Genomic DNA, 25,044 nt, shown 5'->3' on the forward strand with positions numbered 1-25,044 from the left:
AAAAGTTCTCTCACACACACACACACACACACACACACACACACACACACACACACACACACACACACACACACACACACACACACACACACACACACACACACACACGCACGAGAATTGCTGCGCTACGTGGGTTGAGGGAAAAAAGCATTCATTGATGCTACCCAGCCCGTTTGACTATACATGCGAGTGTGTCACAGATGGATGAGGATCAACGGCTGCAGTTGTAACACCGATTAATGGAGGACATACTGGGGTCACACTTTTGCCTCCCACGTTGCCATCACTGCACAGTCATCGGCGTTGCCGAACCAAAAAGGGAGCGAGATGTAATCCAAAAAGAGGCACCGACAAAGAAACACTAAGTTTGAAAATGATATGGGGGTGGGGGGGTAAAATGGTAGGGCCAGTGAAGCCTTGAGGAATGACATGTGTGAGGTGGGGAGTGGAGTGGGGGCAGGTGTTAGGCACTATTTCTATCACCCCTGTGACTTTCTGGCAGCAGGGAGGCTCTATATTAAACTGCAGCGAGGGAACATGACACTCAACTGTAGATGCCCTTAGTAAAGCATGCCTGACTTCAAAACCACAACCTTACACTGGACCTTACACTGAGGCAAAATTGGAAGGTGGGTCAAACTTACGTAATAAGGTTGTAGACTAGTTCTGTAATGTAGTTTCTTTTTTTTATGTTATAATTTTACCAAAGACAAAACACTAATTAAAACTGCAAGCAGTGATGTACGGGCCCTCGCACTCCGGCGCGCCGCCTCCCCGACGTGCAGCGCGCGAGGGACCGCATATCCCTGCTTCTCACAAAACAGGTATATAATGTATGGTCTCACCACACCGGATGTATGCCACACGTTTTGTGAGGTTTCAAGCATCCGTTGACCTTAAATATCAACTTCCTGTGTCACGGCGAGCGAGCCGTTAGGCCACGCCCACTCGCAAAACACATATCATGTGTCGTCTCACCACGCCAGATGTATGTCACACGTTTCGTGAGGTTTCAAGCATCCTTTGACCTTAAACATCAACTTCCTGTGTCACGGCGAGACATCCAACTTTGCCACATCGTCACGGCGACGCCCATTGACAAAGTCGAACGAATGTCTCAATATATCATCAACTACATGTTTAGGTTATTGTGACCCGACTTTACGTTCATGTGATCAACCAGCTCGACGGAGAATGTGAAAGTATGAAAAGTGTAATTTCCGGTGGCCAACAGGGGGCGCTATGACTATGAGCGAATATTACCACACAGGGGTCTTTGGGGCGGGGCTGTTATCATACCTGTGATGTTTGGAGAAGGTCGGGAGACATTATGTGTTTCCATTTTCATGAGTTTTTGAATACGATAAAGCCTCCAAAAAGGCAAATCACTTTACGCAAGGAGAAGAACGACGAACGTCCAAGAACATTTTTACGAAATACAATAGATGCCCGGTGCTCGGGCCCAAATAATAAGACACTCTTGAACTCGGCTGTGGAATCGGTTCGACGGGATTTCCCATTGAACTGAAGAAATGTCGTCTCTGGATACCGTCAACAACAGACTGACAAATGTGTCGCCGGAGGAAGGGGGTGGAGAGGGGGGGGGGGGTCGTCGTCACAGACACTGACAAGCATACAGATAAATATCTGGCTTTGCAGCTGTGTGGACAACACCTGTGGAAGAAACTAGAAACTGAACCGTACAAGCAAGCCAGGAGAATCGGCCCCGAGCGACTCTATCCCAAACCGCATGACCTCAGCACTCCGTGATCCGCAGATACTCCCAGTACTTCCCAAAAGATGAATTCATCCTCATGGTATCTAGCCCGGAGAACAGATTACATCAGTCCGAACAGTTGGCCGCATCTCGGTTTTGTCAGTGCGCGCAGGGGTTTGGCAGCGGCACGTACAGGGAGGAGATCGGGACCGCTTAACACGGGGAGTACAAAGAAAACTGCAGAAAAACAATATATTTTCTTGCAGAAGAGGGTGTGTTGTGTGTCCCTCAAGTAAGTTAAACTGGAGTACGATGGTTTCGAGGTAGAATAACAACACTACAACTCACTCTAATGGCTGGTATAGTAATTCTTCTACAGCAAGATTACATGTCTTTCTCAAAATAAAAATAGCATAACATTGAATGTTGAAAGATAATAGCGCAACCACTTTCTGTCAATCTTAGTAGCTCGCTACGTCTGTTTCTTAAAGCAAACAATAATAAATACCGAAGAGCCATTTCACACACTGGTGGTGGATTAAAACGGTGTGCGAGAGCCATCAATGACGGGAAAAGAAGAGCGAATATTGTGCAGGTCAGAAAATCACTTTTCTGCATTTCGATGACAGCAACTACACGGTGTACTATAACTTGGGTTTAATGCACCCAAGAACTTTTGTCCTTCAAATAACAAGAGAAAACAAAGCGGCATTCACATGTGACAATTCAACCCCAAAAAAACCCATCGGCAGTATCCCTCCTCCCTCTAATTCCATTTCCTCTCGCTGAAATGCCACATTAACATAAGGGGGCCGCACTGGGCCATCAATGCAGACGTGCGGCATTTGACAACCTCTAATTTCATTGCGGCAAGTCTTTTCTGAAGCGTTGTGCTCACCTAAAAAATTACCCCTTGCCTTGCATGGCCGACAAAATCATTTGTCTAGCTGTCCACCCCGCCAGAAAAGGGTGATTTAGTAAGAACGTCCGTGTGTGTCTGGATAACTATCTTCTGTGGGGGGTGGGAGGGTGACACCGTCTTCGAAAGAACAGCCGAAAGTGGGGGAAAAAAAAAAAAGAAGAAGAAAATCAGCTGGAGTAAGAGAGAGGTAGGCCATCGAATGAGGACTTTTCTTGTTGGGTATTAGATGGCAGAAGAAAAATGCCACAGTTCCTTTGCGCCCATGTTATCTCGTTCAGCCTTCTCTCAGCTCAATGCCAGTTTGTCATCCACAACCTGACTCAGCACTTTCTGCCATTTACCTGTGTGTGTGTGTGTGTGTGTGTGTGTGTGTGTGTGTGTGTGTGTGTGTGTGTGTGTGTGTGTGTGTGTGTGTGTGTGTTGCACAGATAATAGTTCCTGTGTTTACTCAGACATCTGTCAGGAAGAAACAAAACTCGACCTTGACAGTAGTTGGAGGACACAGTGGAAGGTTTGATGAGACAAACACAGAGGAAAGATGGATGGATTTGAACCAGTGCTGAGCAAGCGGAGTGCAGTTGAATTCCTCTCGACTCACGCTGCTCTTTTTTTGACTCAATAAAAGTTAAAACATTTTAATTTTATCCTCCCCCTTTTTTTTTTATTTCTCTCTATTTCTGCCCTTCCATCTCAAATCTGCAGTGCAAAAAGAAAATGTCACTGACTGAGGCTGCATATCTATCTGCCCTTTGTCACGTAAAGAGACAATTTCTCCTCATGTCCTTTTGTGATCTTGGGAATGGGAAGCGATGAATACTCCAAGCGAAGGATGAGGGAGAGGAGAATGGCAGGTGAGGAGCTTGAGAGAAAGTGGACGAAGGGATATGGGAGACAAGTGTCTGTAAGATGAGAGCCAAAAATCAAAGTGAGGTCTGGTGGGTGGATGTCAGGTGCAAAGGTTCATTCCTGACTTTGAAAAACAGTTTGGAAAAGAAAAAAAAAATCGTATGCCAGGTCCACTGACTAGTTTTGTTTGGATCTTGCAATCACTTCTCACATTCATCCCTCGGTTGATGGTTGTCACCTCAGTTGTCGTCATGTGGACCGAGTGTCACTTTTAAGTCCCGTGATATACAAATGCCAAAGGTTTTAGATCGCATGATGACAGCTGAGCCGTCGGTTAGAAAAACCAAACTCCGTAAGCTGAGGAAGACTGCAAGATGCTGATGAAAACGCAGAAGTCATTATTTTATGAAAATTGATGCCATGATAGTGAGGTAGACAAAACCAAACATATGAATATTTTAAGGCTAACAGATATAAATCAATTAATGACTCCACATTTTAAGTAATTAATTGCCTCTAGAATAACGTTTTGATTCAAGCGAAATGCTGATACATTAAGCAGAGCTAAATTATTAGCTTTACAAAAATCAATTTACAAATAAGCAGCATGAAATGTGCTGATATCATGTAAAACAGCTTAAAAACAACATGCCTAGCAAAGAATCTGCACAAACAGGTCTTTCGCTCAGCTCCAATCTCCAACATGATTGGTTTTGTACACTAGCAATGCTTAAAAGTCACTTTTGAAAAAAACCCAGTTGGGTGCAAGTCAGAGTTTTGCCCAAAAAGGAGCTTATTAACCCTTGATGTAGCATAGGAGGCCTGAAGCTTGAATGGCATGTCCAATATGGAGGAAGCGATAGCAGTAGCACAGGAAAACAAATTGATCGAGTGTATTAATTTATGATACCGTCAGCCAATGACAGTCAACAAGTGTGAGCTCACAACCATGGGATGATGAAGCTTGTTATGCGTTTTCCAAGACTGCTGCCAAAAACATGATCACACAGAAGCAGCGCAAGCAGAACCAAGGCAAAAAGTTCAGGAGCACTCACGATGAGGAGGAGAAGAAAGGCTTATACAGAAGAACATCCACTTGAGGTGGGAACAGTTTCTAATGTTGGAGCTCCATCTGAATGAATGTAAATGCAGCATGATGACAAACTTGAAGGATTCGCGGAGGGGAAGAAAGATCCCAGAGCAGAGAGATAGCAGAACCAGAAAGAAGTGAAACTTAAAAAAACAAACAATGGAAGTCCAGAAGGAGATACTGTAATCAGGTTTTAAGACAAGTGAACATCATTCAACTAGACCTGTTCCATAAGAGAACGGGAGCAAGTCCATTAAGAGCCCAAAAATAGACATGCTCCATAACTGCTTTGTCCTCACCCTGTAGCTCACAGTAAAACGTCCTCTGACCATGTAGTGCACATCTGTGAGTGTGTGCGTGTGTGAGAGAGAAAGACAGAAAAAAAAAAAAAGAAAAAGAAAAGGACAAAGAGAGAGAGAGAGCAAAAGAAATGTAATGGGTGAGTAACCTGTGTGATCAGCTTTGCCTGAGGAAAGCTGCTTTAGGTGCCTTGTGATGGCTGGCATTAGGCTGATAATATCTGGCACCTGAAACAGATTGAGTCTAACACCAATTAATCTTAAAGCCAAAATGATCAAATGTTCAACTCTGCAGAGACTGAACGAGTCCTTCCAGTTTAGGTTGGTTTTAAGATCAAAAACCTGTAGCGTTCAAAATCATTTCATCTTTTCCTGCTTGCATGTTCATGTGTGCGCAATTCATGATTTAAAGAGGGGCGGGGGAAGGGGGGGAGGAGTGGGTGGGGGGGGGGGGAGACCATCCAGAAAGTGGAGATAAATATAGACGTAAAATGTGGTGGCATCCAAAAAGCTACAGCAATCGCAGACGCACCTAAATGTGCCAGAGCTGAGTGAAACAAGACTCGGACGAGGAACAAGCCTTTTCACTTTAAAGCTGTGCACTTTAGCAATCACAAAGCCCGGGTACTCGTTGCAAGCGAAAGGATTTGGGCGTTTAATGCATTCCTACCCTTTATTCACGGCACAGACGACTTTATCCAAGACGACACTCCACTTCAACAGTTTAGGGGTTTGGCAGGCCAAGCATATGAAAGACGAAGGGGGGTTCTTTTAAAGCAGCGAGCAGAAGTATAGTGTGCCTTGGTGGGGGTGACTGAGCCATGAAAACGTATGCATTTCTGGGTCTTATCATCAACTCACAGCTGTCTCTCTCTCCCCCTCCCTCTTTGCGAAGAAAAATAAGTTTCCTTGTGCTTCTGTCTTATTTTTGTACTTCCTGATCTTTGATTTAACAGCAGGCCTCCACTGCACAATCCTTTGATGTCCATGCACAAAATATTCCTGTTAATGAGCTTGCTGTACTATCAGCAGCATGTATATTTCATGTCTTACAAGACAGACAAACAAAAAAAAGAAAGAATAAATACAAACATGTTGAGTCGTGAAATATACCGTCCTACCAGTTTGCATTGGGAAACATTTGACATTGGTGAACTTTAATGTCGACATCCTGTAGCCAGATGGCCAATTTACCACATTCTCCAATTAACATAATGGATAGTAGGAGTGGTACAGTACACGTATTTATCACAAAATGTTCAGCACAATATGTTCTGCACAATGTGTTCTGCCCGATCTGCAACTCTGTTCACATGGCCTACCAGGTGAAACGAGACATGCCTGGAAAGTGATGGTTTCCAAATAAAGAATAGCGGCATTGTACAAACAGGAAACGATGACAACTGTGGATCAACATTGTGCAACCTAATTAAGGCAATGTTCTCTCTCTGTAAATGGCTTCATCAAAACTCATTTATGAAAGCATTGCTCGACTGCGTCTATTACTTTCTGAAGTCTAAAACACACTGGGGCGCCAGTCATTCCCCCACGACAGCCTCTGTTCATAGAGTCTGACAGAAAAAAAGGTAATAACAAAAAAAAAAACACCAAGATTCTTGCTGTGGATATGTGACTATACTCAGTCATACACGACACAGAGAGCCCCCCCCCCCTCCACAATAATGTTCATTCACATTCAAATCGTTTTTTAATTAAGCTAGAAAAAAAAAACAGGCAGTTATCTCCCCCTACTGTTTCCTGGGTATCTTCCGAAGATATGTCGTTTTAGTACAATATTTCCTGCACGCGTTTCCCTTTACATAGCTTGCCTGCACACCTGCGACAACAGCAGTACAGAGAGGTCATTTTGTACAAAACCAACATTCATTCTGGAAGATTTACACCTTGTTTGACTAACCCGGACTGCTTTTAGCATTTTGGTACAGAACGAGGGCCGAGGATGTTGCCACACATCCCTTGCATAGGAATTTCTCTAATAAGGGATCAGTTCACAGATTATTTTGTTATTTTTGTAAACTTTTTTTTTAATGCTCTCAAAATGTATCTCGACTATTAAATTCAAATAGTACTAAAACAAATATATCTCACTTTTACTTTACAGGGACTGATCCCCACAGGTGCTTAACCCTGGCATGTCGCAGATATAAGCGCTGACCCCCACAGGCGGAGGGGTCTGAATGGCTCTAGACAGAAATGATGGTGCGGTTTGCAGCCAAAGGGTGAGATTTATATTGTGTCAGGGATTTTCCTGAGGCAGCCTGGGTAAAAAGCTCCAGTGTCAGGTCTTTAAGTAGATAGGCCACTAAATAAACGACTGGCATAACAAGGTTTCTGGATCCTATCCTCTGTGCGCTAGGTAAGAGGGGAGAAAAAAAAAAAAAAGGAATACAGAAAAACATTCTCACGCACACACACACTCACAGCAAGCCAAGACACAGATGAGCTACTCTCTCATCCAAATTGGGGATGGAGGGACAAAAGAAATGCTTACAAACACACTAGCAGTAACACAGTCTGTTTGAGGCAAACGCTCAGGTTCTCCAATAGTAGAAAATAGAGAACGCTGGGTGTGAGTATCCACATGTAGGTTTGTATCGCAGCCAACCGCCTCTTTGAAAGCACCTCGTTCTGCTCTCTGATCATCAATAATGAGCTAAAACTGCCAGAAAACACACGCACGGCTCAAACATAATTGAATCTATATAACCCTGCAATGCACAGGACTGTGTGCAGCCCTGACAAAAAAAAACGAGAGCACATACAGCACACATAAAAACAAACGCGCAACTAAACATTAAAACGCCCACACACACAAACTAATGAGCGTGTGCGTTTGTAGGCAAGCCTCCCCTGAGAGAGCGAACCCACAGAAATAACGCTCCACACGGAAGGAGGAGGGAAAACTGCCTGAGAGAAAAATCTGCTCAACAAATACGGCAGGAAACAAAAAGGAAATAGTGCTACATCGCTCCTCTGGCTTGCTTTACTAGCCTTTGCTTCATATTTAGTCTAGTGACAAAGAGACAGATTAAAAACACAGATTAGAGAAACACACAGCTGCTCTCCATTACACCACACTCCACATTCTCCCCCGACTCTTACCGTTTTAATTATTTTATGATGATGACTGAGTGTTACGGGAAACCAGTGCTGCAAAGTTCCAGTTGGAAAAAGGTGGAAATGTTAAAATGCCTGCTTATATCTTTATTAGCAGAATACAGTGAACTCGCATCAGGATTATTATATTTTATTATTACAACTACAATTCATTTTTATCTCATCATGAGGAAACAAATGAATGTATTATTATTGATCTAAAACATAAAGAGCAAGACTTATTTTGTCATATGCGAGGTTTGGTTTAAACTTGATCCTTTTTTGCAACAAACGTTTCAGTCCAACTTTTACTCCAATCGTGAATTTGATTACTTTTTATTACTGCTGACTTCAGTTGTTGACAAACTATTAACTGAACACATCTTGACATTCCTAGACACGTCAGAAACATTGGGAAGTTGGGAGTCACAGTCTACCGCCGCCCTCTATTCTGACCGAACCACTGACAATATGTATGCTAAAAGCAGAGCATGTAGGTGTGGTGATGGCCAAGAACAGCAATCAGCAGAGCCATTAATCATAACCGGTGGCAAATGCAATATTTTCTGGGGCTGTCCGTGAGACTGCATGCAGGAAGGTGGAAGAGGTGCCAGGCTGAATGTGCCGTTCTGTGGCTGCTGGCAGCCTCGGTGACGGCGTGCCATAAAAATGTGTCATAGCACGTTAGTTTGGTGATTAAACAAAGCAAACAGACAGTGCGGAGAAGGAGAGGAGGATCAATGAAAAGACGAGTGTTGAAGGGAGCAAATAAAGAAGCAGAAACATAGATGGAGTGGGACAAAATGGACTGAACTGCAGTACTTTTAGCACGTTTAGATTCTTGTCTGTCGTGCAAGACAGTAAAAGTTATAAGAATCTTCAGTAACAAAAAGCCCCTTGCAACAACTAGTGTGGCTCAAAAAGAAGAAAACAACTGAACACAGAAGAAGTGTGGAAAGCTTTTATGTATTTAGTAGGAGAACTGAAGCCGTTTTAAAAACAAAAGGAGGTCACAATGTTGAAATGATTTCTCTCTTTGTGTGAATGTAATTACTGAATAAAATTTTTTTTTTTTAAAAGCAACCTTGCTTTTCTTTCGGTGCATATTAAAACAATTTTACACAGTCATGTAGACAGCAGAAGAAAATACCACAATGGGACAAAAGCAGGCAGTCGTTGTAGACAAACGTTGCCATTTGATTGGAGCGACTACTGTCACTTGGCAACTCCAGCACCAGCAGTGACAGATGTGACAGCGGGTATGAAAAGTAGGCCAGGTTCACTCAGGCTGGTGAAGGAGTCATGATGCCAATGTTCAGATCAGTCATCAAAAAACATCCAAGTCATCAGGAATGTAAAGTGCTAAAATGCCAATATCTCAGAGATTTAAAAAAAAAAAATAAAAAAAAAAATACCTGAATATATCTTGTTGTAATCTCATAACCGAGTTTTCAAGAGTGCCAGTATGTCCAAAAAAAATGAAAGGGCAGAATCGTGATTACTAAAGCTATTACACTAAATTTGCACAAGAACATCTACTGGTTCATACAAATTGTCTTTGGGGAAGGATTCATTTCTTTGCTGCTATACTATGACATGCAACTTTATTACATTTTTTTTTTTTAAATGGAATGAATTTTTCTCTCAATTTAATTCTTGTTTGCAGTTATTGTTCATGTGTGACATTAGACGTTTAATAAAGATGTCAGAAAAGGCAGATTTATCTATGAAACTCCAGACCGCTTACATCAGGGTCTGTCTTTCATCCGGACCAACACTTTCCTTGTGTTAAAAGTAATCCACTAGGCAGAGGAACTAAGAAAAGAAAAAGTGCACTTGCCAACACGAGAACAATTATTTATCCCAAATGTTTATGGATTTATCCGACACCAATCTTTTATAATCAAATCATATAATAAACTAAAAGCAGCAACATTTTCCATTTCAAACAAAGGTGTTTTGATATCCACTAAGTCACATTTGGCTCAACTGCAAGGGTGAATAATTTGCACAATTCCTAAGAGTTTTAGCAAAAATCTGTCCTCTGCTCTAACACCACCACACCATCCCAGCTCCCAGCTTAGAAGTAAAATGAGTGTTTCAGACAGTGTCTGCAGAGCTATTAGGACCTCAGTCTAAAATTAGAAAAAGAGATCATCACATTTGATGATGTGGAACTGCTTTATGGGGCTGTCTGTTGGTGGGGGGGCAAGCTGGCAGCTCAATGAGCCATAGGAGTGCCAGTTTTGTGCTCTCACTGGGGTCTGCTATAGAGTGAGATGAAACTGGCAGGGAGGGCTGCCTCAGTACAGAACCATAATGGTTTACTCTTAATGGATGCCGCGAGGGGCCAAAGTTCATTACTCTCTGCGTGGGAGACTTCGGATAGGGCGAAACTTGAAAATGCATTGTCACTCACACGGTTACACTTGAGGCAGGCACCCCGAGGCGACTGAGCAGGGTAAAGGGAAAAAAACTAAAGAAAAAAAAAAAAACTACAGAGAGTGTACTTTCCCGCACACCCTCACACAGATACAATCCCCTTACAGACAGCACCAGGGAGTGTTAGCGTTTTAGTTAACAGAAAGCTAAGAGCTCTTTCTCAGAGGACTTTGATAATATTGCTAATTATTCAGTGATAGTAAAAAAAAAAAAAAAAAATTTAAAAAAAGAGCTCTGTGCTAATACTTTCCCTCTCCTCGGTATACCTTTTAAAAGAAGCCCAATGCGCTAGCTCAGCTGAAAAAGCCAAACTAATGCACACAAATGCAGACGCAGGCTCCTTCAAAACCACCAAGCAAAGATAGGCTATTTTACTGCTGCTTTTGCCATCGAAAGGGGAAGTGATATGTAGCGTTAAATTGGAAGTCACAGCAATAGTCATTTAACAAGCTGGTTTTAAGAGACATGCCTCATGAGCCGAAAATGGTTTCACAACTTCGAGAGGGTCTACTTGGTCAAAAAAAAAAAAAAAAGGAAACGCCGTGCCTCAACTGAGCTGCAACAAGAAGGGGAAAGTGTTTCGTGCTTCCAAGGGATGCTTGGTTATTATGACAGGAGCAGTCCAAACTGTTGGGGGTAATTGGTATGAACACAACAAAACTACAACGCATGTGTGCAAAAAGCGGTTTGTCTGTTCTTCTGCATCTTGTGGGAACTCCGTTTCGCAGACTTTTTTAACCTGCCAGTGAAATCAGGCAGACTAAAGTGAGACCTGAGCCGTGCTGCTCGGTGCTCCACAACAATTCCTTTCTTACTCTGCTTTCGCCCATTCAACGCTACTTTCAGTGTTTTAGTCGATGTGCATGCACTACATAGGCACCCAGAAACACACCCACTTTATCCACCGAGGCCCCGGGCATACTCTTACAAACAAGCACACACACACACACACACACACACACACACACACACACACACCAATGCGGGGGGGATGCTGTGTAAAAAGGAAGTACAGGATGCATGCTTTGAGCTCAACGAGAGGTGAGAATACGAGATAAGGAATTGGAAGAATAACAGGATGAAGAGTCAGGAAGCATGCTGATGGGGTGTGCGTGTCAGTGATGTGGGTTCAAACAGTCCTTGGCCCCATTTTGTGTCGACTGTTGCCCTGGAACCGTGTTTTCTGGTCGGTGGAAAAAGGGGATATATTTTTCCTTCGCAAAAGGAGGGGCTCAAGAAAAGTGACATTTCCTGCCAGTAGCCAATGGGCCCTTGTTAGGATACAAAGCTGCACCTCAAGGATGCAGCCAGAGAGTTAGGTAGATAGCCATGAGCTTAAAATACGGACTACCACTTAGAGGCTCTAAAATTGCGAACCATTGTTCATTTCTTAAATACATTTGGACTGCGTGTACACACAGCTGCCTCCTCTGTCATGCAACAATGGCAGGAAAGGTCCAGCTGTCAGAAGAGGAAAAAGGAGAGGAAGAGGGCGGAAGGAAAGGCTCTGACTGTCAATGTGACTGGAGAAGATAACATGCACCGTGCTTCCTGTCCCCACCCGTAACTAAGGAGACCACTGTGCACACCACCAATGGCGAGGATGGGAGGGAAGATAATTCGTCACTCTCCCTACATCAGTTTAAACAGCGACAAATAAATGTGTGACTTTATGTCTCCATGTGGTTCAATCTTTTTTTGTTGTTGCTTGTACCCAGAAGGGAAAATTTACCCATACCTCCAAAAAAAAACATAAGCAGAATCCGCAGGAAAGTACAGTGGGGGAAAAAAACCGAACGCTAAACATGAAGGGCGCGCGATGGAAGGGGGTTACATTCAGGGAACCTTTTCAATCACAGTTGAACACAGAAGGGAGGATAAGACCGGAGCTGCATTTTAACTGTAAACCCTGGGCAAATCCTTACATCAACTGTGACTGCTGATCTTTGGCAAGGAACAGATGGGAGCTGGCAGAATCCTGCCAGAAGTGCACCGCTCAGAATGTCAACAAACAGACTCAAGAAAATATCTTTATTTAATAGATGTTTGTAGGCAGGGAAGTGGCAGAATGAGGGACAACCACATTCCTTTAATCTCTCATTATCAGGGAATGAGGTCACTCGATTACAGCAGGAAGACATTGATGCCTCAAAACGGAGACCGAAGCAAACAGTGTGTCATTAGCGATTAATCTTCAATGCTTTTGCCTCCGACAGTCAGCCTCTTCACCTGATTATAGAGCAAAGTTAAAGCTCAACACTAGCCGACAAAAAGGGAAGCAGGAGTATGTTTTTGTTACTGGATCAAAACCTGATGTTACTGAAGATGTATTCATTCAAAATGACAATAAATGTAAACATGTTAAAGCAGATGTACAAGGTGCCTTCTATTTGTTCAGCTGGGCAACATGGCTGTGATTCAATAGTGTTAAAAACTATCACCCGAGATACGGATTTAGAAATTCAAATAAATGTTTACAACAAATATTTCGAAGAAACTACTGTTGTACTGTTTTGAATCGTATCAAATTAACTTGTCAGTTTAATAGGTACACCTAACTGTAACTAGTGCAGTCTACCCATCGATATAAATGATGTGGGCTTGACATCACTAAAATGCCTTTCAGTACAATGCAAAACAGTTCGACAGAATGACCAATTGCAGCCAAGAAGTTAAGTTAAAGGCCTCTAAGACAGTTTTCATCAGAAGACTGGACTAGACCGATTTGACTGTTCTGCATACGACCACTGACACATTCAGACAAAAGTCACCTGATCTGTAACGCTGCCACTTTGACGTTCTCTGTGTTGTGTGTTTTTACAGAAACATGAAATAGAAAAACGTGTTGGTTGCCACTGCTAAACTGCAAGTGCATCACCCTGCTGCGTTCACCTATCATTACCGTGGAGTGATTTTTGAAGTGGCATTTTCAGGCGATACACCAAATGCAAAATAGAATTTGTGCGAGGCGGACAAGAGGTATGAACACAGGAAGACAAACGGGCTACGTCACAAAGTGTACACGCGTGTTTGTCTGTGCTCGTTAGCTTGTTTCATCCCTAGGCACAGGGCCTGCTGGGGCTTGTAGCTACCATCTTAAGTTCCAGTCCAGCAGCCACTCAGTCGCTGTCCCTGGGTGCGACAACACACAAGACTCGCATCACAGCTGTTGTTGTGTCTTTGCGCTTGGCTCCTCATTGTCTTCGCAGCCTGACGGGCCATTTTTTTTCCAGGATCTGAATCTTACCACCTCAAACGCCTTCTCTTGTACAATACAAATTAGACATAGAAGAAATGTGTTAGATAGCTGGATGGATATACATGGTCCTCTGCCAGAATTTCAACTGCTCTGGGCCGAGTAAGTGAAGATGGACTGTGCCAAGTGTTCGGTAGTCATAAGTCAAACTGGTATACACAGATTCTCTATCAAGAACAAACAGGCCTGGCTCTGTTGAGAGATGCTGGAAAACTCTCTCTTTGATTGCTTATCTTGAAGGACAGACAATTGAAAGGAAAAGGGCTCCCCTCAGACTGTCACCCTGGTATCTGCAGATCATAAGAAGACCTCCACTTTGGCTGCGCACTTTGATTGGTCCGGTGTCTGGTCCTGGAGATCATCTGATAAATCTGTTTTTGTCTGCCAAGTCATGTTGAATGTACCTTTTAGAGCATTTAAAAAAAACAGAGATATTGGAGGAGCCACAACAACTGGGTCAGAGTGTCATAATGGGGGGAGAGGGATGAGGGGGAAAAGAGAGAAGCCTTCTCGCTGACTCAACTTTCATTAACCAAGCTTCCACGATGCTCAAGCCTTGAAACATCGATCTGCCTCAAAGTGCTTGGGTGTTAGGGCTTCACAAATCTGCAAGTGCATATGCATGTGCACAATTACAGCCAGTGGGTACAGGCATGTTGTTCTGTACCAACCAACGTTCGAGCTTGGCAGTGATTGAGTGGAGAGCCGAGTGCATACTAAGGTCCTGAGCACAGACAGTCAGAGCTGGGCTGATGCAAACCGACAGACCACGTTACAGGCCTTTAATGTCACCACCGGTCGTCACATGAAAGAGGCAATGTAGCCCCAAGGCTGGATTTCTGCCACACATGCTCACAAGTAGAGAGAGAAGCTGCAAAAGAGAAAACAAATGGAAGCAGAGAGCGCGTGAAGAAAAGAAAAGGAAAAAAAAAAAAAAAAATCGGAGGAAACGAGAGATGAGAGAGGAGAACTGAAGGAGGGTGAAGGGAGCTGTAGAGTCCTTCTGCTCAAATAAATAGGTGAAAAGACAAAGACAGGAAAAATGCGTCATTCCCTTGGGAAGATACTGATTTTCTCCGTCGGAAAACACTCAAGACGACAATGGGTAATTTCTCATGCCGAGCACGACATTAGCAAAATGGAAGACAGTGTAACATAAACAGATGCAGGGATGGATACATGTTTAAGAGAGAGAGAGAGGCGGAGACGACTAAGAGAACTGTATGTATGTGTATGAGGTGCAGACAGAGGAGGATTTTACGTGTGTGTGTGTGTGTGTGTGTGTGTGTGTGTGTGTGTGTGTGTGTGTGTGTGTGTGTGTGTGTGTGTGTGTGTGTGTGAGGGAGGGAGTGTTAGGGAGGGAAGGATGGGGAGGGCAGATAGAGCCGAGGTCTGGTTCATCGAAAGTGTCAGTCGCTCAATAAAAATAAGGTTGCAGGAAGAACTCCCATCAAAAACAACCTAAACTCGTGTCGGACGAATACTCTCCAGGAAAGCAAGAGTACAGGAGGGGAAGGGAGAGGAGAGGAGAGGAGAGGAGAGGAGAGGAGAGGAGAGGAGAGGAGAGGAGAGGAGAGGAGAGGAGAGGAGAGGAGAGGAGAGGAGAGGAGAGGAGAGGAGAGGAGAGGAGAGGAGAGGAGAGGAGAGGAGAGGAGAGGAGAGGAGAGGAGAGGAGAGGAGAGGAGAGGAGAGGAGAGGAGGTATAACAAACAGGGGGGCTGGAGAGAAGGATTAGATGGGACAGAGAGAGACGAGTTCATCTCCTGGCAGACTATTCCTCACCTTAAGGTGTCAACAACAGCTGGCACCTCGCTCATGCCCACACCTGTCTCCCCTGCTGTGTCCCCACACCGTCCACCTCCAGCTGCAATTAATCTTCCCTTCCCTCAAGGCCCATAATATAAAAAAAAAAAAATATATATATATATATATATATATATATAAAGTGTCAGCAATCACAAATATATCCTGTACGAAAACAAAACCTTTATAACATCTATCCATTAACTATACCCCCTTTATCCTGAGCAGGGTCACCTTTACAACAAACAAAGTCAAACCAGTCCGTTTCTAGAATCGCTGTGCTCCCTGTCGGCAGGCTTGTCGCGACACGTCCTGTGAGAAAATAAAAACACCAGACAGACAGGAGCAGCGGTAATCTTATCCAAGACGACAATAAACCAACACCTTGTAAGTCCTTTATGGCCAACATTCCTGTGTAATCACCCTGAACAGAGATTAAGGCCAAAGTGTACGGGAGCATTATTTTCAACATAGAGACGGTTTGACTATACCGGCCGTTTCGGGTTTTTTTTTTTAACTCATTTAAAAGTTGACCTGTCAAACATGGCAGCAGGAATGCCCCTGCACACATAATACAGCTTCACATTTGGTTCGTCTATTCACTACTTCTGAGCTATTTAACTGAGTGCAAACTCTGCGTTATATTGGCCATCGATGTGACGGAAAACTTCTCGGGGGGGTCAGAGGTGCATCGGGCATTGAAGCTCTAGTAATTATGAGCATGGCCCGGAGTCAGAGGGGGGAAATGTCAACGTAATGTGGACTGTGATGTTCTTGAATGAAGCCAGATCACAGCTGACTTTTTGACTGTTTGTGTCATGCTTTTCTTTTTTTTCTTTTTTTTTTAAATTCCTGTAATCTGAAAACACACCAATGCATTGATTGCATTGCTGTACTGGAGCAGCACTGTATTTTGGAAGAAAGCTAGTGTCCATGAACACTAACGACTTACACAAACAATATCCTCCTTTCCACATGGCTTGTATTTGTTGTTCCACCGAGTTGGGAATAAAACATTAACAACAAAAAATAACTTTGGTTAACTAAAAATGATATCTACACCAGAACAACCCTTTGTTTTACTTAAGACATTAACATAACGGTATTTCCATGGTTTCATTCACTTTACACCAATATAAAGCAACAATTTTAAGGAAGCGCCCAGAGTTGGTTTTGCTTACCAGATTGTAATAGATAACATCAACTGCAAGTAAGCGGGTAACATTTGTGATTCGCTTTTCATTTTACGCGAATATTTATGGCAAGACGTTTTAAACTGGAAATTGCTTGCTTAGGCAATAAATATATCAGAAAAAGATTGCACAGCCTTTTTTTAACATGCCGCCAGTTGTCTCCACTCTCATCGTTGAACTTTGAGAGCAGTACCTATAGACGGGATGGTCGTGTGTTGGGTAAACGCCATCACTGGGCAGCTTTAAAACCGTGGTACATTCAGTTCGGTTAATTAAGAGTAATGAATCCAATGAGTAAAGATTTAATGCCGTTTTGTGGGCTTGTTTGACAGATAGCACTTGTGTGCATACGTCTATGTGAACTGGTAGGAATGACCCAGTGTGTGCGTCTGGCCCATGAAAGCACAAAAAGCCATTGTGTATCATTTGCTGAGGGGAGTGAGAGAGAGTGAGAGACTGAGGGGTGGCGTGAGGAGCTGAGGGAGGGGGTCACTGACCCTCCTCATAACCAACCAAATGACCTCATTCACAGCACATAGGAATCCTCTGTCTCCCCCCACTGTTCTTGATCACTCTCACCGTCCCTGCGCTCTCTGCAGCCTTGCTTGCCTTTTTCGCTTTCAGCAAACACAATCAATCAACTGAGCAGCGACGACGAGGCTCACGCTCACTAACCCTTTCATATAGACAACACATTCTTTCCAGCCAGCTATCTGCGAGGGTTTTATGCTGGCCTTTCCTATGTCACACACACGGTGCTACAGAAGCTCTTTTGTTTCACCAAATTAGGTCTAATCACACAAAACCACCTATTGTTTCTGCTCTGTAATCTCCCAACCGCTGCGGTGATAAGGGCAGGCGGATTTAAGCCTCACAACAACCAGCGACAAATAATAAAAGTGAAGAAACACACACAAAAAAAACTGGCGCACACGCGGTTGCACAACTCTTGACTTCAATCACGTGCCGCTACCATCACTTTGGGTTGGATGCATTGCACATGGGCATAAATTATACTACGCAAACCATGTTTTAGATGACAGCACAAGACGGGCAGACAGCCACGGTTAAACACAACACGTGTAATTGGAGTTAGGCTAGACAGACACTGTGTGTAACTGTCACAGACACAGAAGACCCCGTTCAAGCAAATGAAACATTGCTGAAAAGGTTCAAGGGGAAAGTGAAATTAAAATGTATTGGAGGGGGGGGGGGGGGGCATGACTACTGCAACATCGATTCTGTCACTTACACGCGAGAGTACAACGCAGAGCTGGATATTATAGTAAACCGCTAACGGCAATCCCACTCTGCTCTTCTACATCGCCCATAGCTTCCAGTCACAAGCTCTGGTACGAGCGGTAGAAACGCTGCAGATATGAATAACAACAACGTGAGATTAGCTCTTTTAAAAAGAGGATACAAAGTTCACTGTGCTTACAGAAAACACGGCAGCAGGATGGCTTCGAGAATCCTCTCCTTCCCCCTGCTGACATGCTTCTACTTAACACACGACAATCTTTACAAATAGTAAAAAGGCGCCAAAGTGGAAAAAGGCGACTCTCGAAAAATGTAAGTGGTGCATATTTGAGATAGCATAAAGTGTCGGTCAAGTATCCAAGGTTTTTCAACCAATTAAATTTGTATTTTTACCCAAAACTACAGCAAGAATTTTTTTTTTACAATTTTAGCTATTTTAGAGAAGCCAGTGTGAAAGTAAAATATCTAAATATTGTTATCAAAACAGAGTTGTTGTTTTTTTAAATAAAAATATTTAAAAAGGTGAATTGAACTTTTGGAGTTTGAGATCCAAACACAAACATGATAGTATTTTACTGCTAATTATCACAACTGCAAGCACCTTCACCTCAAATGCTTCAAAAACATTTGTTCTCCTCACTACTGAAAAACTATCTCAAGGTGGCAGTAAAACACATACGAGGATTTTTTTTTTTTTTTTTTTTCTTCTCACTACATGTCAATTTTATTCACGTCAAGTTCCAAGATATCTGAAGGGACCACAATATCTAAAATAAATAAATAAATAAAAAGAAGCATGTAGAAAACATTACAGGAGATCATCTGCATTCGAGACACAGAGCCAGTTGAACAATAAAAACTGCCCTCAGTAAAAAAAAAAACACAAACAAAGCATGATCTGCAAACTGCAGCATTATTGTGTTAGTAGTTTCCGAACCATTTCTTAAGTTATAAAGACATGATTAAATGTATAGGACAGACTAAACAAACTTGGCAATCCTCTTGTAAAACTGGATGCTGGAAAGCGTGTTTACTAATGTATCAAAGAAAATGACAGAGTTGCACAATGACAGAGTTGCGCAATGACAGAGTTGCAGTGCATTTCAGTCAACATAGTGGAAATGCCAGAATAAAAACTCTGATTAAAGCAAATGATGCAGAAGCATACACCAGAGGAAACAGGATAAGAAACTTTATCATTACAAAAACATGCATTTTGTTTAAATCAACGGTGAAACTAAACAACGGCAGAGGAACCGATTGGTGTTTTGCACAATATCAAGAGAGCAGTAAGAAGCAACAGCAAATATTGGGGATGGATTTTGACATTTTAGGATTGAAAAATGTGTTAGTTGTAGATATTCAGAGAAGCAGCTGAGACTAGTTACTTCCTGGCGCTTTATATTTGATGGCACAATGTTGTGGAGGAATCCCAGCACCTCTTGCCACCTCACTTTCTGTGGCTCTTGGGGAAGGGTAGGGCAGCGCCGCCTGCTCTTGCCAAGCCTCACAGAAACAACACGGGCTGCTAAAGGACAGTTTAATTATTCATCTGTGATTTATCGGCCAGCCTGCTACCAGTGAGAAACCGAGGCAAAGGGTGCAGACCACAGGCCGACTTATCTACAAGGGTGTTTTGAAGAGGACGAGGGCTCGTGATCCCTCGAACTGCAGGGTTTGGATGAGGATATGGGTTTGGACATGTTGCAATGGTAAATGGTTTACAGATAGAGGTGGGCGTATCCTTAAATTTGAGGTTTTTGGAGGATTACTGGACTTTTATATATATTTTTTTTTATATACAAGTGGAATCAGTAAATAAAACAAAACAAAAATCTATCAAGTTTAAGAAAAATGACTCATTGAACATTTTTGGATATTTGAAGGTACTTTGTGTCAATGTGACATTTAATCAAGAGCTGCAACACTACGAGAGTTTGTGCGTGGAAAACAAACAGCAGACTGGAGGTTAAGTGCTCTGACGATCCCGGTAAAATTCCTGAGCTTGCTGCCAATGCTCACTTGCCATTCCTCCTCTAAACATAAAAAAAAAAAAGTGGACGAATGAGAGAAGGACAGAGCGAGTATTCAGCTCATTTTTTTCACTCCTTTTCTATTAAAAATTTTAAAAAAATTAAAAAAAAATGGGATGAAAACAAATGTTGCTGGTATGATTCTGTCAAACCTAATTGTTCGTCACTGTATCTGTTGTGGCAGCTCAGCTACTTAAACAGCGAAAAAGAAAGAGTTTGGCAATAAGGCGGACTGTTACCAGTGAGGCGAGTGGGAGAGCTATTTGAAGCACTCGAAGAATGTAACAGGGTGGGGCCCATACTTCCCCGAACCCAGAAAAATTGTGTGCCTTGCTTATCCGCGCAAATGCGAGATGGAGAAATGGGATGAGATATGATTCATGAAATAATCAAAATTACTCAAAAGAAAGCTGAGACAGACCCCCCTCCCCTCCCCACACCCTCTCTCTGTGGTAGAGGGTAAAAGAAGAGCAGGCCTCTTGTCACCACAGCCAGAAAATAGCTTCCCCCCCCCCCCTCCTCTGCCTCTCCGTGTCTGACTGAAAGAAAAACAAACCACTGACTCGCCCTCTCCAGAGTACTTTCCTGTCTGAAACTTCCCGTAGATGTTTTTGAATCGGACAGAAAAAGAAAAAAGAAAAAATGACGAAAACGGATTGTAAAAGGCTGACACAACTTGGGTCAAGGGCAGTGGGAGGAGCCCGGATTCAGATAAAGGAATAAGCCGCCTGATTTAATGAGTCTGTGTCAAGGAGCTGTGGCAACATAATTATGACAAAATCCTCTGATACGTCTTTAGCCCCGCTTGTCATCATCTAGCAAACACATTAAACCACGACTCTTGCGTTAACACAATCCACATAGCTCAATTCCTTCAGGGAAATTCCCTGTGCATCTGGTTTCCTTATTCTGTTTATTTTTGATGCAACGGCGGTGCTTTTAAGGTTTGAAGTGGGGGTGGGAGGGTGGGGGGGGGGGAACAGAGAGAGAGAGAGATAAACTGCCTGTAGCTATGTGTTGTCTAACAGCCAGCAGTAATACAAGGGAAGATACTTAGTCTTGGCGACAGAGAGCTAGATAGTCAGCTAGGCAGTTAGGGTAGGGCACGGAGACAGGAGGCCAGGCAGAGGCAGCAATGATAAGGAGGCCCCAGCACTCACGGGATTGAGGCCTGAGATAAGAGCCCGGAGCTGTCGTTGGATGACTTTATCATGCAGCATCCGCGGGGGGGGGGGGGGGGGGAGTGGCGTTGCTGGGGCCGGAGCGGGGTCAGAGGGGGGGGGGGGGAGCAAGACCAGTTCGGGGTTGGAGTCGGAGGCGGGACTGAAGCTCACGGCCGAACACTGCGGTGGGGCTCGAGAAAGGAGGCTGCTCGGCGGAGGAGGCGCGTCAGGAGGAAAAAAAGACAGGCGAAGGCAAACGCTGGGTCGCGCTGCACACTCTCTCCACCTCACCCTGTCAGACTCCCTGCCACCGCCTAATTTATTACCGGGGAGGAGAGACAGAGCGAGAGACCACAGCGAGGGCAGACAATGAGAGACAGCACAAAGCCTCCAATTCTGCTTTCTCACCGGTGGCGACGGCTCAGTAAACCAGCTCGCAGAATGGCTCTTGGTTAATTAAATTCCAGCTTATAAGTGGTGCTTTGGGAGAGAATGAGAAAGGGTTGGGGTAGCGGGATATAACAGGTTTCTGCTCGCGACAACAGTCTTGGCCTTACACCCCCCCCCCCCCCCGATTCTCCCTCCCGGTCAGTCCCTATCTGTGTCCTCTCACCGGCTCTAAGCGGTATCTCACTTTGCGAGCGGTGCTCAATCTTGTTAGCTGCCAAATTGATTGCATGTCAGAGGTTACAGCAGGTCCGGCCCTGCGCTGAGGAACGCCGAGGGGTCGACCTGCAGCGGCACACGCGTGCATATGAACAGAAAAAAAAAACAACTAAAAAAAAAATGGAGATCATATACATGATTGACAGAAATATGGGACATCAGGTGGGGGAAAAAAAAAAAAAAGAAAGCGCAGACTTCTAGCATTCTCTCATTTATCACAATCTGTTCTCTAAACAGCTGTTCCCAAAGGACCAGTTCCCTACAAAGGCACCACACAGTGGACAGCAGACAGTTTGTCCTCCAAGCGCTTGACAGCTCTCCCAGGAATGTCCTGTTAAATCGTGACACACGGAGACAAACAAGCAGACACACAAAACTGCACATGCAAACGGTGACGTAGCCAGGAACAAGTGGCACGTCGCTCGCACCGCGTGGATACACAGCCAGGCAGTGTCTGATGGAACAATGGGACATTTCATCTGTTGTACAAACGAAAGCTGGACAATAGGCTTGTGTCTAAGGCTGGGTTTAAAAAAAAAAAAAAAAAAAAATCTTTATCTTTTTAGTCAAACGTTTGGACGATTCCGTTTCAATCGATTTATTTTCTCTCTGCAGACAAAACATGATTCAAAAATAGTTTCCTTTAATACGACTGTAGGCTTTTCTCCAGTAATATGTAAACTACTAATGTTTACGTATTGTAAAAAAAAAAAAAGCAACACCGGTAGCAGCTGGGCAAAAAGAAATAACAACAAAGCAATACTTTGCCGGAAAGGGGAACCGTTCCCCCCCCCCAAGCCAACGCTTCTGTAATTTCCTTTCGCCAGTCTTTGTTACACACCAAGAAAGTGAGGCAGCTAAAGTCAGCGGCTTTTTAGCGGGTATAAAACTAAAACTGTCGTTGCTTCATGCTTTTATGTTGTGCAGAACTTTACGCAGCTCTGTGGTCTGTTTTGGGATCCAACTTTGTAAAACTGATTTGTGAAGTAATATGACTACTTGTCCTCATTCTTATTTTGTCACTGTCAGCTATTGCTGACTCAGTTCAAGTGTGTTTAACTAAAAAAAAAATATATATATTTAAAAAAAAAAAAACAGCTGCAACATCTAATGTTTAAAATGTTTTTTTAAATCTAATTAAACAAATTCCTTTAGTATCTTGCCCAGTCCAACTTTTGTACCGCAAAGAAATCCTCCCTTTTTAATGCTTTGCTTCCCGAAACTGCCTTCACTTCCATACTAGGCTGCATCTCTAGATGTAGATATATGGTCTGTCTCCTGCTGCCAAGAGAAAATATAGCAATTTGAAGCAGCTTGTTGGCAGGCACGTCGTAAAGAGAAATAAAAAATAAAAAAAGTCCGTAGCAGGTGTCACCTCGGGGAGATGAACAACTGCAATGCAAGGGGATTTCAAAGGGGGTGGGGGGGCCTGTCAATCGGCCAGAACGACCTTGGGGGACAACATACGAACTGGGAAACAGTCGTCACAAACAAGGGTGGTGTCGGCTTTCTTCCGTCGTGGAAACAGCTGTGTAGACATGTGCGAAATGTTTGGGCGGGTTGGTCGGGTGGGGTGGGGGGTGGGGGGGACTTGCAGCTGTCGGAGGGCTATACTCAAGAGAAGTGGAGGAGTCTCGAGCGTTCAAATGCAACTGGTTAAAATGTTTTGCTCCCATTAGTTGCACTGAAGTAGGACAAAGGAGGGCGTTGAAGCTGCTCCATCGCACGCGGGCCTACGAAACATACTTTAATCGGATGAAAAAGTGCCGTCGTGGTGATTTTATCAACAATCCGCAGAAAACTTTTGAGCCTCAGGAAAGGAGACAGGCAAAGCTTTGTTGACAGATTAGGACCGTCGTTTAAGTTTCACTCCCGTTTTGTACTTTCTTTTCATTTCATGATAACTCCACATCCGTTTGTGGTTTTTTTTTGCCTCTGCCCCAAACGTCAATAGCTTTTTGGAGTAGCATCTGTTTTCTCCGCGTTACCGTGACAATACACCCCGCTTTCAATGAGAAAGGAACTGACCGAAAAGTCGAGCAAGACACGAGCAAGACACACTGGAGGAGAAAACTATATACGCTGAACAAAAAACACACAAAAAAAACCACTTGGTAGATCAAACACAATTTACACCACAATACCACAAGACCACAGATTTAAGACTCCTCTGTGAAGTCTAACAAGCACACAACAACGATTTAAAAACAGGTTTTTTTTTTATTATTATTATTATTATTTGTGTGTTTTTAGAGAGAACAGAACAGACAGGCCACCTAACAGGACACGTTTAACATAACACACACTGCAGCAACCTTAAGACCACCAAGTCCAAAGGACGGATTATTTTGAGCACTGCTGCTTGTTTTCTTTATAAAAATTTAACAGACTGGATTGCACGGATCAGTTTACACCAGGAGGGGGACGTGGAGGGAAAAGACTACAGCCCCCAAATATCACATCAGAGCTTGAGCCCCGTCCAAAAGGGAGAGCAGACCAAACAACCCCTGAACAGAAAGTCAGACAGACCTCCTCTGCACTGTGGCGGCTTTCATCTCTCACACACATGCAATTATTGGCGGCGGGTAAAGTTTGGGCTGGTGCTGTGGAAACCCTTGTAAACCTCACACATGTGTGACTTTAGAGCAGCGAGTCTGGGACCGGGAAGACGGGAGCGTCCCAGCAGTGATTTCTTAAACCAGAGAGGGAAGATTTGACTCGTTTTCTATCCCTCGGTACGATTAAAACGTCATGCCAGACCAGACCAGACCAGACCGGTATTACAGGTCTGACTTCTTAACCTCTCCAACAGCGGAGTTACCGCGAAGACACAAAACCAAGCAGTGCAGAAAGTAACCTGCAATCCATACATGAAATAACTCGCAAGTTAAAAAGATATTTTAAGTTAAGAGTCCATTTAATAAACAGAATTGAGAGATTTTTTTTTTTTTTTTTTTTTTGGGGGGGGGGGTGATTCAGGGTTATTTTAGTTAGCTCCACAAGGGAGACGTTAGTATGTGGAAAATGTTTTATACGTTAGATAACAAAAAACAGAAGCTAAAAACAGTTTAATGCTTTCAAAACAACAAGAGTTTGCCAGCTGAGCTGAGTGGGGACAAAAGGGAAAACATGTCTCCTTCAAAGCAGAATAAAAACACCCAACAGTCCCAATTCAGTACAAAATAGCAACATGGATCTAGTTCATACATTTTTTTTTTATGCGTTTATGGGATGCGG

At 43.5% G+C, this 25,044-nt stretch overlaps 1 protein-coding gene across 6 annotated transcripts in view; it reads right to left on the reverse strand.

The window, feature by feature from the left end:
* qkia (QKI, KH domain containing, RNA binding a) overlaps positions 1-25,044 on the reverse strand; it is a 72,851-nt gene that overhangs the window by 45,472 nt on the left and 2,335 nt on the right. The window lies entirely within an intron of this gene.

The sequence above is a fragment of the Brachyistius frenatus genome, unplaced genomic scaffold, assembly GCF_029030835.1.
Source record: "Brachyistius frenatus isolate BFR_SWC_R1_liver_20210118 unplaced genomic scaffold, ASM2903083v1 Contig_67, whole genome shotgun sequence".
NCBI lineage: Eukaryota > Metazoa > Chordata > Actinopteri > Embiotocidae > Brachyistius > Brachyistius frenatus.